Below are 19,467 nucleotides of genomic sequence, written 5' to 3'. Positions count from 1 at the left end.
AAGGATCTCTTCAATTCAAATTCTTTTATCCCTGGTTCTTCCCAATTCCTGGGCTGCGACCACGCCTTGCCTCAATTACTAACTGGCTCCCTTGCCCCTTTCCAAAACCTTTATCCAAGCAGCGGCCAGAGTGATCTAATTTCCCAGTATTTTACTATGAAAGTTTTCAAACATAAGGAAAGTTGAGGGAATTTTACAGTGAGCCCCCATATAACCACGACTTTGATTTTGCCATTACCCTTTCGCTATATTTGTCCCACATCTAGCTAGCCTTCTGGTCATCCATCAGTCTTCCTTTTGGTCACCAACATCCTCCTAAATAATTTGTGCATCCTTATCATTAACCAGAGTTCAATATTTGCCTGCAGGTTTTTTCGCTTCAAATTATTTTTTTTAATGTAAAGATGATTAGGGGCACCTGGTTGGTTCAGTTGGTTAAGTGTCTGACTCTTAGGTTCAGGTCATCTGGGTTTGTGAGTTCCAGCCCTGTGTCCAGCTCTGTGCTGATACCTCGGAGTCTACTTGGGATTCTTTTTCCCTCTCTTGTCGGTTCTCTCTCTCTCTCTCTCTCTCTCTCTCTCTCTCTCTCTCTCTCTCACACACACACACACACACACAATAAATAAACTTTTTTTTTTTTAAAGAAGGTAAAGATTAAGCTACTCCCATGTTTAAAACCCACTAGGCTAGGGGCGCCTGGGTGGCGCAGTCGGTTAAGCGTCCGACTTCAGCCAGGTCATGATCTCGCGGTCTGTGAGTTCGAGCCCCGCATCAGGCTCTGGGCTGATGGCTCAGAGCCTGGAGCCTGTTTCCGATTCTGCGTCTCCCTCTCTCTCTGCCCCTCCCCCATTCATGCTCTGTCTCTCTCTGTCCCAAAAATAAGTAAACGTTGAAAAAAAAAATGTTAAAACCCACTAGGCTAAGTCCCAACCTTAACATGTCACAAGAACCCTGTTTAATTTGGTCCCTATTTACTTTTCCATGCTAACCTGTGGTCCTTTCTCTCACCTGCCTTGCAGGAAGTCCTCACCCCTCAACATTCCTAACTTCCCATCACTCTCCTTTGCCTGGCTGTTCTCTTAGAGCTCACTCTCTGTGACTGGTAACTCCTACTGGCCCTTTAGCTCAGAGGACAGATGGCTACTCAGGGAACCTGTGTGGTTCCCCCCAGGATTGGTGAATTGTTCTCTTGGGGTCTTATGCTTGTCACCAACGTGGAATTGACCACAGGAGTACTCACAGTACCAAACACAGTGCCTGGCCCAGAGTGACTAGTCAATACATGTTTGCTGAGGAAATGGGCAGAAAATACCTGCATAGAATAAAACTATCCACGCGCTTCCCTAGGATAACCTGACCTATCCTCTCTCCTTGCCCTTTCGTCTTCCCTCCCTTCCTTTATTCCATCCTCACCTGGAGTTTAAAATGACCTCTCGGGGCGCCTGGGTGGCGCAGTCGGTTAAGTGGCCGACTTCAGCCAGGTCACGATCTCGCGGTCCGGGAGTTCGAGCCCCGCGTCGGGCTCTGGGCTGATGGCTCAGAGCCTGGAGCCTGTTTCCGATTCTGTGTCTCCCTCTCTCTCTGCCCCTCCCCCGTTCATGCTCTGTCTCTCTCTGTCCCAAAAATAAAATAAATAAACGTTGAAAAAAAAATTTTTTTTAAATAAATAAAAAATAAAATGACCTCTCATTTTCTGTTCCCTGTCTTCTCTCCTCACCATCCTCTTTCTCTCCCTTCTCTCCCCCTTCTGGACCCCCTCCCCCTCCGACTTCCACCTGGGAACATCTACAGTTTCTGGTGAGTTCTGTGAGGTCTCAGTGCGTCAGTGCCCTTTCATCACCATGTGAAGAGACCACTTTCTAGGTCTAGCCACCACAAAAGGAAATGAGTGTGAAGCCTGTCAGTGTTGAAGAGAGTCCAAGTAGGTTGAAACAGAAAAGCATCAAAGTCCCACCAGAAAGTGATTAGCTGAAAACCGGAGTTGGAAGAAAGGTTTATCACAAAGAACAAATGTCTTTACTCGCCTACTTATTTCTCTTCTCAGGCTGCTGGATTCTTTTCCCTTCAACACGGTTTCCGCAGTGCCAGCGTCTCACTGTGACATCCAAACCAGGCTGCTGCCGGGCAGCTGGGAGATAGGTTTTAAGAAATAACTAAGGTTTGCAGTTTAAAATGTGCAGCTGAAATCAATACATTGTCTCTCTCAATCCTCCTGGCATCCCTCCCCGCAAATATCTCTTGACCTGAAGTTTCACCCCAGCTACAAACTCTCTCTCTCTCTCTCTCTCCCTCTCTTCCCAGGCTTGCTTCCTAAAAACACACCTGTGTGTGTTCATTGTGGCTTCTTTGTGTCACCTCACATTCATTTATGAACCATTGGTGTTCAGCTTCTGCTTGCCATCCCATGGCATCCACTCTTGCCAACTTCACTAACAACCTCCAAATTGTTCTATCCTAGTTGACCTCTCAGCTGCCTTTGGCCGACAGAATCCCTCCTACCTTCTTAAAACTCATCTCCTCCTTGATTCCCAGGGCTTCTCTGTGTCCTGGTTTCCCTCCAACATCTCAACTTGTCCCTTCTCCGTCTCCTTGGCAGGCTCTATTTCCTCTATCTGCCATTTAAGTGGGTTTTTTTGAACGCTCTCCTTGGGCCTCTTTTCTTTCTACTGTCCATACTCTCTCTGTGCAACCTTACCCCCAGTGTAGCTTCAGCGATCTGTCTCCTCTCTGCAGGTGACTCTTAAGTCTCTCTCCAGTCCTGACCTGTAGAATGGCAGATATGTGAGGGTGTCTACTGATCTATCTCCAGGAGTATTTTACTTGGATTTCCAACAGGCGCCTTATACTCCGTATGACCTGGTTGTTCTTAGCTCTTCATTCAATCTGCTTTTCTTTCTTGGTTACTGGGACCCTCTCCCTCTAGTCATCCAGGTCATGGTCCTGGAGTTATCCTGGACTCTTTTTCCTCTCCCACCTCATGCGAATCCTTTAACATGACACACAGAATTCTTCCTGGCCTGGCAATTGGCTACTGCGGAAGTTCCTCTTCCTCCCAATCCCATCCTCACCGGACACACTTGCCATGCTGAAATCCTTGCTGCTATCTGAATTTGCCCCTGCCCTGTACCTTAGCACCGACAGCTCCATCTGCCAGGAATGACCTTTCCCGGCTTCTTCACCCAAGTACTCTTCTCTTAGGGCTCCACTCAAGCAGCATCACCTCTAGGAAGCCTGCCTTTGCCTCTCCCTAGGTTAGGGTCCCTTCTGTGGACTCCCATAGGTTTCCATACTATTTTTTAGTATTGAGTTTATTACAAGGTAGCATAATCTTCTGCATTGCTTGCCTCCCTATGTAGATTTGGAGTTCCCTGAGGGTGAGGACTTTGTCTCCTCCTTTGGCTACTAGCCTCCAGCACAGTTTATGGTGTACGTAAGAGCCTCCAAATGTTTGAATAAATGAGTGAGTGGTATGTGCCACATCTGACGATCCACAGGGGCCTGAACTTGTATGTAGAACCCAGTCTTTTTGAGCCTGTGGACAGTGCTGTTTCCTCAGGTCCAGTTTCCAGCACCTGTCCCTTGGATGTTTCATCCCACCTGCCTACTGTATTTAAAATTGAAAATTTGCCTGAGAAAGCACAGACCTATGTGTAGCTCCTCTCAGAGGATCTTGAAACATTCCTAAATATGTTCGTTTAGATTGGGACAAATTCACATGGTTATAATACGTATGGTTTAGATGGTTTTGAGGTCCTGTCCAGGCATGGCTGCTTAGATCATGACTCTTAGCACCACTGTACTCTCCCTCCAGCTCCCCCCCCCCCCCATCTATGGGACGTGAGCCAATGCTGGTGTTAGCCTTAAAAGAGACAGGGGTCCCAAGCCCCAGCTAAACTGAACTATCTTTAATACTTTCAACATTCTGTGGTCACTCTTTCTCAGGTCTCTACACATGCTGTCCCCTTTTACTTGGGACCTTGCCCCTGTCCTCAACACTCTTAGTACTTCTCTTATCAGACACCTTATTTTTTAGGTCTCAGATGGGAGCGGTCCTCATTCAAGGAAGTCCAAGTCTAAGTTAGGTGTCCCTCCTGGCGCTCTCACAACCTGTGGGTGACCTCTCTTATGACGCCACAACTATCCCAGAATCGCCTGCCCACTTACATGTTCCCTAGTGGCCCGAAAGCTCCTAGACCAGTGGGGACTGTGTCTGTCAGTTTCACAGCTGTAACTGAGTGCCTGGTACAGAGTAGACACTCACTAGGTGTTTATTGAATGAACAAGTAATTCTTTTTGGTAAGAAGGATTCTCTTCCATGATTCATTTTTACTAAGAAGTATACCCGGACAAATTCTAGGAAGCCTCAGAATTTTTGTGGTAAGAGTTATAAGAGTTATGGGTATGTGGTATACAAGCTTGTGGATGTCCATCTTTTTTTAAAATTGTTTTGGTCTTGTCTTACTCATCTTCTTGACTCCCCACAGCTCTGTTAACCATAAGCGTTGGCTATTGTGATTGGTGAATTGTTTTTCTCTAAGGCATGTACATAATTTCAAGTTCAAAGAATGGAATTGGATCAGCTTATATTTCACAGACTAAAGGAAATACACAAACAAATATAAATATTCTAGGTTTGTTTTGGTCTGTATGTCTTGGTCTTACATTGAAAATGTCTGAGAAAATGCACAGAAGGATTGGAAGGTCCATCATGTGTTCTGTTGTTTATTGGAAAGAAAGTGGTAGAAAGTGGATCATTTGAAGTTGGCAAAGATTTGACTCCTCATGCCCTTGTGCCTACAAATGACAAGGTAGAGATGGGAAAAATCAATTTTGCAAGAGACTGTGGGTAAATTGCCTTCCGGAAAAACAATGATGAAGCAGTTGGCATTTCTAGAAAAGTGAATTTTCTGATTCTTCCATGACCTCTATTCTAAAGCATTATGATATAACATTATGAGGAGCTCTTAAATGTATGATGTTTACTGAAGACTTAATACTCTGGAAAAATGTTAATGATTGTAAATATTCAAATAGTTTACGAAACTAGATTTTAATTGCTAAACGTCTCCTCATACCTGAATTGATGATTCTGTTTTTTTGTTTGTTTTTGTTTTTAATCAAAGCCTGTGGAATGTCTGGTTGCTATGGACACTGGGGCTTAAGAGGAACTACTGAGTCATCTTAGTGCATTATCCTTAAACACAGAGCACTGCACATATCCACAGAAATGTGGAAACTCTCGATCTCCTCCAAATTCCCTGGCATGGTGATTTCTTTGGATTCAGAAGAAGTTTCCTGGGTTTTCTACTGCAGGATGAATGGTCCCTTTAGGTGGAGTGAGGAGACACCATCTACCATTGGTTATTCTGAGAACTGTGCCTTTCCCATTCCTGGAGAAAGGGGAAGTCAGCTAAAGTTTCTCAAGTATTACTCTGGTCTAGGCCCAAACTCTTGATAGACCTTATCTCATTGTCTTATGTGCTAGTCAGGGGCAAAAACCATGTGTAGTTCAATACTGTATACTACACAGTTTGTACTGATTAGTCCAAATGATTGCTGAATGAGTGAGCAAATAACCCTGCATAGGTATTATAAACCCATTTTACAGATGACCTCAGACAGGTTATACAAGTTGTTTAAGCTCTTATCTCCTTATCATCTAACCTAAGATATATTAGTTATAGTTAATTTTATTTATTTAAAGTTTATTTATTTTTGGAGAGACAGCACAAGCAGGGGAGGGGCAGAGATAGAGGGGCACAGAGGATCCAAAGCAGGCTGTGTGCTGACAGCAGAGAGACCGATGTGGGGCTCAAACTCCCAAACAGCAAGCTTATGACCTGAGCCGAAGTCAGACACTTAACCGACTGAGCCACCCAGGTGCCCTGTAATAGTTAATTTTATATCACAGTATTCAAATTATAGGATATCAAAGGAGAAGAGTAAATATCACCCAAAGATCTTAACTCTCCTTGGAATGGATTAGCACTTTGCTGGTTGTATTGGGGATAACTGTATCATATGGTAGTATGACTTTATTGTCTTTACTTGGAGATTAAGTATGGTTTAAGATGTGTGTGGGTGCCAAGCTGACAAGAGAAGACTGTGATAGTTCTATATGTCATCTTGTCTGGGTTAGTATCCCCTGTTATTCAGTAACACTAACCTAGATGTGGCTGTGCAGGTGTTTTGTAGAACTTATTAAAATCCATAATTAGTGGTGAGAAATAAGGATTTGAGTCTAGGTCTATCTAGCTTCAAAATCTGTGTTCTCCTGTTTGACATTAAACAGGACAAAAAAAGTCTATTGAATTATTCCTTGGCACTTAGATCTTATAATCAAATCTGCAAAGTATTAAGTGCTTGCTCAGGCACTGGGCCAGGTATGTCACTCAGGTTATTACACAGCAACCCTAAATGCCATCGCCCCATCTGTGGTCATGAAGAATGTGAGGTATAGAAAACCTCCATACTATGTTTAACTCTTTCCTAAAGGATGTTCCCTGAAGCCCCCATCTCCCAAATAACAGATTCTTTCATAAAAAATTGGGGAAGTATTCATGCTATCACCACCTCCTGAGGACTCAGTCTATATGCATGATATATAACAACAAGGTGTCCTGCAATAAAGACATTTCTTGAACTCCTCTTAACCCAGTATTTCTAAACATATTTGACCACAGCAGTCCTTGTGTGTGTTATAGCCACAAACATCATGGCGTGAGTGCTTTGCTGATCACACATAGGGAAGTCCTGGGCTGCTATGTGGCAACAGGCATCAGTTTTACAGTATCAATAGTGGGGAAGGTGTTCAGACCATATCAAGCTCCTGGGTCATACCTATTAGATAATGCTTCACATTTATATTATATTTTGGGTAAAAGCCTTATATGGGCTGAATTTCTGTTTGGAGTAGCCTCATTTTGCCCTGGGCTACATGTCAGATCCAGTGAAAGATAATCTTTGCTTCCTTTGGCAGGATGAACCAGAGAACCTCTAAATTCTTCTTTCGTTTTTTCTCTTGTGTGCCATTTTGATTTCCTCTCGTTTCTTTTTTTTTTATATTAAATGTAATTTATTGTCAAATTGGTTTCCATACAACACCCAGTGCTCATCCCAAGTGCCCTCCTCAATGCCCATCACCCACTTTCTCCTCTCCCCCACCCCCCACCAACCCTCAGTTCTCAGTATTTAAGAGTCTCTTATGGTTTGCCTCCCTGCCTCTCTCTTTTTTTTTCCCCCTTTCCCCTCCCCCATGGTCTTCTGTTAAGTTTCTCAGGATCCACATATGAGTGAAAACATATGGTATCTGTCTTTCTCTGCCTGACTTATTTCACTTAGCGTAATACCCTCCAGTCCCACCCACGTTGCTACAAATGGCCAGATTTCATTCTTTCTCATTGCCGAGTAGTATTCCATTGTATATATAAACCACACCTTCTCTATCCATTTGTCAGTTGATGGACATTTAGGCTCTTTCCATAATTTGGCTATTGTTGAGAGTGCTGCTATAAACATTGGGGTACGTGTGCCCCTATGCACTCCTGTATCTCTTGGGTAAATTCCTAGCAGTGCTATTGCTGGGTCATAGGGTAGATCTATTTTTAATTTTTTGAGGAAGCTCCACACTGTTTTCCAGAGCAGCTGCACCGGTTTGCATTCCTACCAACAGTGCAAGAGGGTTCCCATTTCTCCATATCCTCGCCAGCCATCTATAGTCTCCTGATTTGTTCATTTTAGCTACTCTGACTGGCATGAGGTGGCATCTCAGTGTGGTTTTGATTTGTATTTCCCTGATGAGGAGTGACATTGAGCATCTTTTCATGTGCCTGTTGGTCATCTGGATGTCTTCTTTAGAAAAGTGTCTATTCATGTCTTCTTCCCATTTCTTCACTGGATTATTTGTTTTTCGGGTGTGGAGTTTGGTGAGTTCTTTATAGATTTTGGATACTAGCCCTTTATCCAATATGTCATTTGCAAATAACTTTGCCAATCCTTCAGTTGCCTTTTAGTTTTGTTGATTGTTTCCTTTACAGTGCAGAAGCTTTTTATCTTGATGAGGTCCCAATAGTTCATTTTTGCTTTTAAGTCCCTTGGCTTTGGAGATGTGTCCAGCAAGAAATTGCTGCAGCTGAGGTCAAAGAGGTCTTTGCCTGCTTCTCCTCTAGGGTTTGGATGGTTTCCTGTCTCACATTCAGGTCCTTTATCCATTTTGAGTTTATTTTTGTGTATGGTGTAAGAAAGTGATCCAGTTTCATTCTCCTGCATGTTGCTGTCCAGTTCTCCCAGCACCATTTGTTAAAGAGACTGTCTTTTTTCCATTGGATACTCTTTCCTGCTTTGTCAAAGATTAGTTGGCCATACGTTTGTGGGTTCAATTCTGGAGTCTCTATTCTATTCCATTGGCCTATGTGTCTGTTTTTGTGCTAATACCATACTGTCTTGATGATTACAGCTTTGTAGTAAAGGCTAAAGTCTGGGATTGTGATGCTTCCCACTTTGGTTTTCTTCTTCAGTATTACTTTGGCTATTCGGGGTCTTTTGTGGTTCCATATAAATTTTAGGATTATTTGTTCTAGCTTTGAGAAGAATGCTGGTCGAATTTTGATTGGGATTGCATTGAATGTGTAGATTGCCTTGGGTAGTATTGACATTTTAACAATATTTATTCTTCCAATCCATGAGCATGGAATGTTTTTCCATTTCTTTGTATCTTCTTCAATTTCCTTCATAAGCTTTATATAGTTTTCAGCATAAAGATCTTTTACATCTTTGGTTAGGTTTATTCCTAGGTATTTTGTGATTCTTGGTGCCATTGTGAATGGGATTAGTTTCTTTATTTTTCTTTCTGTTGTTTCATTATTGGTGTATACAAATGCAACCAATTTCTGTACATTAATTTTGTACCCTGCAAATTTGCTGAATTCATGTATCAGCTCTAGCAGACTTTTGGTGGAGTCTGTCTGGTTTTCCATGTAGAATATCGTATTGTCTGCGAAAAGTGAAAGTTTGAGTTCATCTTTGCCAATTTTGATGCTTTTGATTTCATTTTGTTGTCTGATTGCTGATGCTTGGACTTCCAACACTATGTTAAACAACAGTGCTGAGAGTGGGCATCCCTGTTGTGTTCCTGATCTCAGGGGAAAGCTCTCAGTTTTTCCCCATTGAGGATGATATTAGTTATGGGCTTTTTAAAAATATTTTTTAAGTGTTTATTCACTTTTTTTGAGAGACAGAGACAGAGTGTGAGCAGAGCAGAGGCAAAGAGAGAGGGAGACACAGAATCTAAAGCAGGCTCCAGGCTCTGAGCTGACAGCACAGAGTCTGATGTGGGGCTCAAACTCACGAACCATGAGATCATGACCTGAGCCAAAGTTAGACGCTCAACCGACTAAGCCACCCAGGTGCCCAGCTGTGGGCTTTTCATAAATGGCTTTTATGCTGTTTAATTATTTTCCTTCTATCCCGACTTTCTTGAGGGTTTTGATTAAGAAAGGATGCTGAGTTTTGTCAAATGTTTTTTCTGTATCTATTGACAGGATCATATGGTTCTTATCTCTTCTTTTATTAATGTGATGTATCACATTGATTGATTTGTGAATGTTGAGCCAGTCCTGAAGCACAGGAATGAATCCCACTTGATCATGGTGAATAATTCTTTTTATATGCTGTTAAATTTGACTTGCTAATATCTTGTTGAAAATTTTTGCCTCCATATGCATCAGGGATATTGGCCTGTAGTTCTCTTTTTTTGCTGGGTCTCTGTCTGGTTTGGGAATCAAAGTAATTCTGGCTTCATAGAATGAGTCTGGAAGTTTTCCTTCCCTTTCTATTTTTTGGAACAGCTTGAGAAGGATAGGTATTATCTCTGCTTTAAATGTCTGGTAGAATTCCCCAGGGAAGCCATCTGGTCCTGGACTCTTATTTGTTGGGAGATTTTTGATAACTGACTCAATTTCTTCACTGGTTATGGTCTGTTCAAGTTTTCTATTTCTTCCTGTTTGAGTTTTGGAAGTGTGTGGGTGCTTAGGAATTTTTCCATTTCTTCCAGGTTGTCCAGTTTGTTGGCATATAATTTTTCATAGTATTCCCTGATAATTGCTTATATTTCTAAGGGATTGGTTGTAATAATTCCATTTTCATTCATGATTTTATCTATTTGGGTCGTCTCCCTTTTCTTTTTGAGAAGCCTGGCTAGAGGTTTATCAGTTTTTTGTTTTTTGTTTTTTTCCAAAAAACCAACTCTTGGTTTCATTGATACACTCTACTGTTTTTTGGATACTATATTGTTTATTTCTGCTCTGATTTTTATTATTTCTCTTTCTTCTTCTCCTGGGTTTGGGATGTCTTTGCTGTTCTGCTTCTAGTTCCTTTAGGTGTGCTGTTAGATTTTGTATTTGGGATTTTTCTTGTTTCTTGAGATAGGCCTGGATTGCAATGTATTTTCCTCTCAGGACTGCCTTCGCTGCATCCCAAAGTGTTTGGATTGTTGTATTTTCATTTTCATTTGTTGCTATATATTTTTTAATGTCTTCTGTAATTGCCTCATTGGCCCATTAATTCTTTAGTAAGATGTTCTTTAACCTGCATGCTTTTGGAGATTTTCCAGACTTTTTCCTGTGGTTGCTTTCAAGTTTCATAGCATTGTTATTTGAAAGTGTACATGGTATGATATCAATTATTTTATACTTATTAAGGGCTGTTTTGTGACCCAGTATGTGATCTATCTTGGAGGATGTTCCATGCGCACTTGAGAAGAAAGTGTTTTCTGTTGCTTTGGGATGAAAAGTTCTAAATATATGTGTCAAGTCCATCTGATCCAATGTATCATTCAGGGCCATTGTTTCTTTACTAATTCTCTGTCTAGAGGATCTATCCATTGTTGTAAGTGGAATATTAAAGTCCCCTGCAATTACCACATTCTTATCAATAAGGTTGCTTATGTTTGTGATTCATTGTTTTATATATTTGGGGGCTCCTGTATTTGGTGCATAGACATTTATAATTGTTAGCTCTTCCTGATGGATAGACCCTGTAATTATTATATAATGCCCTTCTTCATCTCTTGTTACAGCCTTTAATTTAAAGTCTAGTTTGTCTGATATAAGTATGGCTACTCCAGCTTTCTTTTGACTTCCAGTAGCATGATGGATATTTCTCCATCCCTTCACTTTCCATCTGAAGGTGTCCTCAGGTCTAAAATGAGTCTCTTATAGACAGCAAATAGATGGGTCTTGTTTTTTTTTTTAATCCATTCTGATACCCTATGTCTTTTGGTTGGAGCATTTAGTCCATTTACATTCAGTGTTATTATTGAAAGATATGGGTTTAGAGTCATCGTGTTATCTGTAGGTTTCATGCTTGTAGTGATGTCTCTGGTATTTTGTGGTCCTTGCAACATTTCACTCACAGAATCCCCCTTAGGATCTTTTGTAGGGCTGGTTTAGTGCTAATGAATTCCTTCAGTTTTTGTTTCTTTGGGAAAATCTTTATCTCTCCTAGTCTGAATGACAGGCTTGCTGGATAAAGGATTCTCGGCTGCATATTTTTTTCTCTTCATCACATTGAAGATTTCCTGCCATTCCTTTTTGTCATGCCAAGTTTGAGTAGATAGGTCTGCTACCACCCTTATGTGTCTACCTTTGTATGTTAAGGCTTGTTTATCCCTAGCTGCTTTCAGAATTCTCTCTTTATCCTTGTATTTTGCCAATTTCTCTGATATGTCATGCAGAAGATCGATTCAAGTTACATCTGAAGAGAGTTCTCTGTGCCTCTTGGATTTCAATGCCTGTTTCCTTCCCCAGATCAAGGAAGTTTTCTCAGCTATGATTTGTTCAAGAACACCTTCAGCCCCTTTCTCTCTCTCTCTCTTCTTCTTCTTCTGGAATTCCTATGATAACAGATAGTGTTCTGTTTGAATCACTTAGTTCTCTAATTCTCCCCCTCGTGATCATGGATTGTTTTATCTCTATTTTTTTCAGCTTTCTCTTTTTCCATAATTTTATCTTCTAATTGACCTAATCTCCCCTCTGCCTCTTCAATCTGCACTGTGGTCACCTCCATTTTATTTTGCACTTCATTTATAACATTTTTTAATTCATCATGACTATTGTTTAGTCCCTTGATCTCTGCAGCAATAGATTCTCTGCTGTCTTCTATGCTTTTTTCAGGCCCAGTGATTAATTTTATGACTATTCTAAATTCTTGATCAGTTATATTATTTATATCTGGTTAGTTAAAGGTCTAAACACTCCCCACTGCAAGAGGAGCTCTGCAGAGGACTGACCAGTGAAAAAGAATATTCAAAACTCAACAGCAGAGTGCACACAGCACACACCAGAAACACTTCCTAAAGTGCCAGCCCTGGACAGTGTATGGCCCTTTTTAATATAGTAGTACTCTCAGAAGCAGGAAACATAACAAGATTTTAAAACACGCAAAGGACAGAAACTTAGCCAATATGACAAGACAGAGGAATTCTCCCCAAAAGAAAGGTCAAGAAGAAATCACAGCCAAGGGACTTGATCAAAACAGTTGTAAGCAATATATATGAACAAGAATTTAGAACAGCAGTCATAAGACTAATAGCTGGCCTTGAAAAAAGTATAGAAGACACCAGAGAAACATTGCTTCAGAGGTCAAAGACCTAAAATAGTCAGGCTGAAATTAAAAAAATGCTATAACTAAGATGTAATACTGACTGGATACAGTCACAATGGGAATTGAAGAAGAAGAAGAGAGAATAGGTGATATGGGACATAAAATTGTGGAAAATAATGAAGCTTAAAAAGAGGGAGAGGAAATTATTAGACAATGAGGGGAGACAAAGAACTTAGTGATTCCATAAAATGAAATAATATCCACTGCATTTGTATTTTAAATCATATAGGAAAGGAAAGAGGAATTACACACCAAAAAATACAGTAATACTGGTTTTCATATTTGCCTATGTAGTTACCTTTGCTGATGTTCTTCATTTCTTCATATGGTTTTGAGTTACTGTCTAGTGTCCTTTCATTTCATTCTGAAAGACTCCCTTTGGTATACCCTCTAAGGCAGGTCAACTAGCAATAAACTCCCTCAGTTTTTGTTCATCTGTGAATATCTTAATTTCTCTTTCACTTTTGGAGGATACTTTTGCCAGGTATAGAATTATTGGGTAAGAGGGTTTCTTTTTCTTTTTCTCACTACTTTAAATATGTTACCCCATTGTCCTCTGGCCTCTGTGGTTTCTGATGAGAAACCAGCTGTTATTATATTGAGGATCCTTTGCACATGACTGGTTGCGTCTCTGTTGCTGCTTTCAAGACTATATTTGTCTTTTGACAATTGGATTAACAATGTATCTCAGTGTGGATGCCTTTGACTTTATCCTACCTGAGCCTCATTGAACGTTTTGGAGGTGTAGATTCATGGTTTTTTTTTATAAAATTTTTTTTTCGACGTTTATTTATTTTTGGGACAGAGAGAGACAGAGCATGAACGGGGGAGGGGCAGAGAGAGAGGGAGACACAGAATCGGAAACAGGCTCCAGGCTCTGAGCCATCAGCCCAGAGCCTGACTCGGGGCTCGAACTCACGGACCGCGAGATCGTGACCTGGCTGAAGTCAGACGCTTAACCGACTGCGCCACCCAGGCGCCCCAAGATTCATGTTTTTTTTATCAGTTTGGGACTCTTGGGACATTAATTCTTCAATTTTTTTTTTTTTCCTCTTTCTCTCTTTCCTCTCCTGTCTGAGATTCCCATAGTGTGCATGTTGGTACTTTTGATGATGTCCCACATGTCCCTTTAGGTCTGTTCACTTTTCTTCTTTCTTTTTTCTTTATGCTTTTCAGACTGGATAATTTTAATGGACCAATCTCCAAGTTACCCGATTCTCCTTCCTGTCAGATCTTCTGCTGAACATCTCTAGTGAATTTTTCATTTTAGCTATTGTACTTTCAAGCTCCAGAATTTTTATTTGGTTCATTTTATTATTGATTGATATTCTGTATTTGTTGAGACATCATTCTCCTGGTTTCCTTTAGTTCTTTGAACATCTTCAAGATAGTTGACTTGAGCATCTTCAAGATAATCTGTCTGGGCTTCCTCAGAGACCATTTCTGTCACTTTAGTTTCTTTTTCCTGTGACTGCACCATAGTTTCCTGTTTCTTGGCATGCTGCTAAATTTTTGTTGGAAACTTGACATTTTGAGTATTCTAAAGTGATAACTCCAGAAATCATATTCTTTCCCCTTCCCATGATGTGCTATTGTTTCTTATTGTGAGTTATAATCATCTACTTATTTAGTGACTTTTCCAAATGATTTTGCATACATTTCTTGTCATCTGTGGTCATGCAAGTCTCGCTTCCATTATCTCAGCATTCATCCAGGAACCTGAGAGAGATTTCCTTAAGCGTTTGGAACCGAAAAGAAAACAAAACAGAAAAGACTTTGTGGTATTTGCAGTCTTTGCAGATTGTTTGTGAACTACAGTCCTTCAGTGCTTAGCCAGACCATCTACAACTGTCTTAACTCTCACAAAGAACCCAAAGATCAGATCACCTCACTTTTTCTGAGTATATATATTCAGACTTGGGCATACATATGGCCCTCCAGATTCCCTGGCATACCTGGAAACCCTTCCAAGCCCTTATACCTTCAGTTATCTTCCTCCTTAGGCTACTCTTTCCCAAGTTTTTGGTCTGTCAGCTGCTTGTCCCATTCTCCATCCTTTGCCCCAGGTGACTGTCAGTAGTAAGATGCCTTTACATCCTTTCAACGAATGCTGCCCAGAAGACCATTCCATCCCTGAGAAAATTCCAAGAGGGTCAAAACAAAGGCAGCCTCTGAGCCAGTGAGTCAGGGAACCGACAGACAGGTCAAAATGCACAACTACAGTTCTTTGATAACAAAGTTTGAATTGCCCCTCTGGCATCAGCAAACCGAACCACCAGGAATGGGAGTTAACCACCAACATGGCCATGGGCCAAGCTAGAGAATGGGGGGGATCGTAGGTGGGTAAGAAAAATGCCACATGCTTTTACTAAAATTAGCAGCAGCTGCTTCATTAAGCACTTCCCTGGTTTTCGCAAATTTTTTTTTTTATTACATTCCTCATTCTGATTATTTTTGCCAGCTTAATGTTTTCTTCAGTGGAGGGATAGATACTTGGGTCTCCCTACTATTTTTGGTGACACCTGTCCTCCAGTACCTAACACATATAGAGGCAGAGATTCTCTGATTGGAGCAGGGATAGGAGGCCTGGGGCTCCAGTCTCACAGGTAGCTAGCTATTCCACACTACCCCTCCTCACATTACCTGAGGCCTTTGTGGCACACAATTTAAAACCACCAGTACAAAGGATGGAGCATGAACTTTTGGGCTACACAGCCCTGCCTGCCTGCCTGCCTGCTTGCTCACATTTTCATTTTCTTTATGCATTCATTTATTCATTGCTCAACAAATATTTGTTGAAGGCCATGTGCTAGGCACAGGCTTGAACCTTGGCCCCATGGTTCACTAGCTGTGTGACTTTGACACCTTCTCAGTAAAATTTGTTTCTTCCCTGCTTGGGGAGGGCTAAACACAGCCTGGCTTCAAGAGTGGCTGTTAATGACTGGGTTTAGTACTGAACAGGCTTCCAATAGTTTCCACTAGCAACCACTATTGGATGTTTAAAATTATATGATTCAAGTCAGCAAAGAAAACTACATATACTTGAAATTTTCTCTGAGGTCAAACACTTCATCCATTATACAGATAGAGTAACGGCTAAAAGGGAAGCTTTGGAGCTAGACTGCCTTCATCCAAACCCCAGTTCTTCCTCTTATTTGTGGTGTGGCATTGACAAGTTGATGAATTTCTTTATACCTCAGCTTTCTTATCTGGAAAACAAGCATATTAATGGTACCCAGCTTGTCATACTCTTATAATGTATAAATAAGGTATTCTACTTAAAATGTTTAGAACATTACTTCACATACAAAAAGTACTCAGTAAATGTTGTCTATTATCATTTTCATCATTTTTGTTTCAATGGTACTCTAGATAGTGTTTCTAGAGCTCTGGAGAGTGGATCAGTAAAGCTCAGGCAAATTATCAAAAATCAAACCTTTGCAGGATGTGAGTAAGAGAAAAAGAGGAAAGAGCAACTCGATGGTGAACCCTTCGTGGACTCCTTTAGCCCTTACCACAAAGCAGGGGGATTACATCCTTGGGTCTTTCTCTGCCTTCTCTCTAGGGCTATGTCCAGTACATAATCATGAATGTGAAATGAATACATGAATGGATGAGAAGTGAATGACTGTGTAAGTGAATCATTGATAATGGAACGAACCCGTCATGTTTTCTGTCTTTGGCACTCAGTTCATCCTACTTCGCCCGAACGCCTATGTCTACTTATTTTAGTCTCTTCCAAGTGAAGAATATGGGCAGTCATTGTACACTGCCCCCTCCTCCCTGCTCCACCCAGCAGAAAGAGAATTCCCCACTTGTGACTGTGCTTTTTGGGCTTTGTGGTTCTGTCCAAGGTACACTGCACTTCATAGATCTGCCCCTTCGCTTCCCTTCTCTGGGAGGGAACAGCAGGAACCCGTCTGTCTGTCTTAGAGAAAGCTGATGTTACACCAGCAGGTTCTAGCAATGTCCTGATAAGAAACAACGATGGCCCTGATTTCCAGAAAGACTGGAGGACAGTCACAGGAACACCGGGACCTGCAGGAGCAGCAGGGCCACACTTTCTTGCAAGAACTCTTGGATTCAAATTTCACGATAGAGCGAACTTCTGCATGAGGCTAGAGAGTGTGAGCATATCTGCTGGGTATTTCTGTTCTGTGTTGACCCTGAGGTGAGCCCTGGTTTTCTGACACGGCATTGACCTAAAGCACAACGGGATGAGACGGCGTGCGGGGTACAATTTCAGAAATCTTTCAGGAGTCACCTGGTATAGGGGCTTCCCTTCAGTTTCCTAGTGCACTGGAAGGGAAAGGAGGCTGTGCTTGAAGTTTGGTCAGACCAAGTAGGTAGCAATGGTTCAGCTGAGCATAGGACACAGTGAATTGGTTCCCCTCCCTCTCTCCACGTGGCACAGGCCCAGGCTCCAAGCGAGGTCATGCTGCTGTTGTGTAATCTCTGCATCAGGAACGAAGTAAAGGGAAACAGGGGTCTGCCCCATCTCCATTTCAGGATGTGTTTCATTTCTCTTCCTCCCAATATTTACCAGATTTAAATAGGTCGTTTTGCAGCCTATTGGCAATTCCCATCCTTATTCTTACCTCTCTCTCCACAATACTCTCCCAGATGCGTCCTTGGTACTGGCAGGGTCTCTTCCTGTAGAGACGGTTTAGACGGGGTGGACAGCACTTCAGTGATTCTTTGCAATTCCGTCGTCAAGCTCATTCTAACGCTACCTCCCATAGCTGCTTCTGTGGCAAAAAAAGGAGAGCAAAACGATGGTGCTGGTGGTGAGGTACAGGAAGGGAAAGAAAAAGCAATTTGGTCATTTCTAGAAATGCGATTATAGAAAATACAGGCGGCCGAAATCCACACTCCTAGCTTAAAGAATACTATCTTTCTCTAGAAAACTTCCACTCCGATGGCAAAAAAAAAAAAAAAGATTCGAAGCAGGAACATTATTCCAGAGAATGCATGTAATGAGGGGCCACATAGCCCCAGAGGCAGTATTTGGGATTAGATATCGGAGGCTCGGGTTTCAGCTGTGGCTTTGCCATCAACTTGCTGTGTGACCTCAGGTAAATTACCCTTTCTGGGCCTCAGTGTGCTCAACTGTAAACTAGAGATAATAGTACCCATCTGGCAGTGCAGGAAGTTTAAATGAGAGAATGTATATAAAGTGCCTAGAACAGGACCTGGCACTGTGAACAGCCGCGTTATGGGTTCTAACACCATTATTAATGGAGGATGAGGCCCGCTTTGAGGACCTCACTGCTGGTGAAACTGAGGATGTGCTCTGGAACGTGTTCTTGGGGTCCAGCACAGAAGGTCTGCTTATGAACAGCCCTTGCTGGACAAACGTTTGAATTCAGTCATAAGGAGTCGACAGAATCTGGGGAAGCTCCCGGTTTGGTGCTCGTGAAAAGTGTGCGCTTTGTGAAGAGTTCCCTGCTAGCTCTTTGGGTGTCTGCTTCATTTGCATTTATGTTCCGGGGAATCTCAAAATCCAAAAAGGAAGGTGTGGATGTGGCATGAATTACCGTGCTGCCCTTAAGTTGAAACCATTCTTGTGGTTTCTGACTTTGGCGGGGAAAGGGAAGATCCAGGGGTCTGCAGGAGCTTGGACCTGGGGTTCCAGCCAGAGAACACGAGCACAAAAGGTATGGGAATTAAGTTTCTGAGGCCTAGGGAGTCAGGGAGAGGGATTATTGCCTGTACCTGGCCTTGCACCTGATGGAAAGTTGGTACTTGATATTTGTGCCTGAAAGAATGAATGAGAATAAGTCCTACGCTGGTGGGGGTGGGGGACACTCAGAAATCAGTACAGCTGAGTTGTGCTATCAATTTTATCACTTTCTAACTACTATATTTAATTATCTATAGGGCATGATCAACCAACTTTGGCAATTTATATATATATATATATATATATATTTATATACATATAATTATATATATATATATTTAAAGTTTTTATTGATTTATTTTAAGAGAGTGAGAACAAGCTAGGGAGGGGCAGAGAAAGAGGGAGAGAGAGAGAGAATCCCAAGCAGCCTCTGCACTGTCAGCGCAGAGTCTGATGTGGGACTCAAACTCATGAACCTTGAGATCATGACCTGAGCTGAAACCAAGAGTTGGATGCTCAACTGACTGAGCCGCCCAGGCCCCCCAACAATTTATATTTTATTGATAATGATGGGTATAATGTATTAAACACTACTTATAAGTCTGACACTGCACTAAGTACTTTATAAGTATTCTTTGTTTTTAACAATTTTTTAAGTTTATTTATTTATTTTGAGAGAGAGAGAACGCATGCACACACAAGTGGGGGAGGGTCAGAGAGGGACAGAATTCTGCACGGTTGGCATGGAGCCCAACACGGGGCTCGAACCTGTGAACTGTTAGATCATGACTTGAGTTGAAACCAAGAGTCAGACGCTCAAATGACTAAGCCACCCAGGCGACCCTACAAATATTCTTAAATTTAATACCACAAGCCTGTGTCAAGTCAGATTTCTCTGGTTACTTGCCCTTTAGCCATACCTACCTCTTGCTTGGGAAAATGGTTCTGAGACTCCATTCCAATGTGGGTTACCTGCACCCGCACTTCTCTGGGGACACCAACTGGGTGTCCAAAAATTCAACTCCGTTCTATCACCATCTGCCTGGAGATAGTATTGGATCTCACAGGTTAAGTGTTCAGTCCCATACGACTACCCCTCACCATGAGCCCCACCCTCACCCTGAGTCCCCCCTCCCCCAAGCCCCCCCCCCCCTTCAGATGCCAGTTACATGGCCAGGTTACCT

At 41.8% G+C, this 19,467-nt stretch overlaps 1 long non-coding RNA gene across 2 annotated transcripts in view; it reads left to right on the top strand.

Annotated features, from left to right (window-relative positions):
* LOC121039429 (uncharacterized) overlaps positions 1 to 19,467 on the top strand; it is a 62,624-nt gene that overhangs the window by 1,109 nt on the left and 42,048 nt on the right. The window lies entirely within an intron of this gene.

This window comes from Herpailurus yagouaroundi, unplaced genomic scaffold, assembly GCF_014898765.1.
Source record: "Herpailurus yagouaroundi ecotype Mexico unplaced genomic scaffold, PumYag 180, whole genome shotgun sequence".
NCBI classification, from domain to species: Eukaryota; Metazoa; Chordata; class Mammalia; order Carnivora; family Felidae; genus Herpailurus; species Herpailurus yagouaroundi.
Note: the sequence above shows the minus strand (reverse complement) of the source record. Positions and strands in the feature narration are given on the sequence as shown.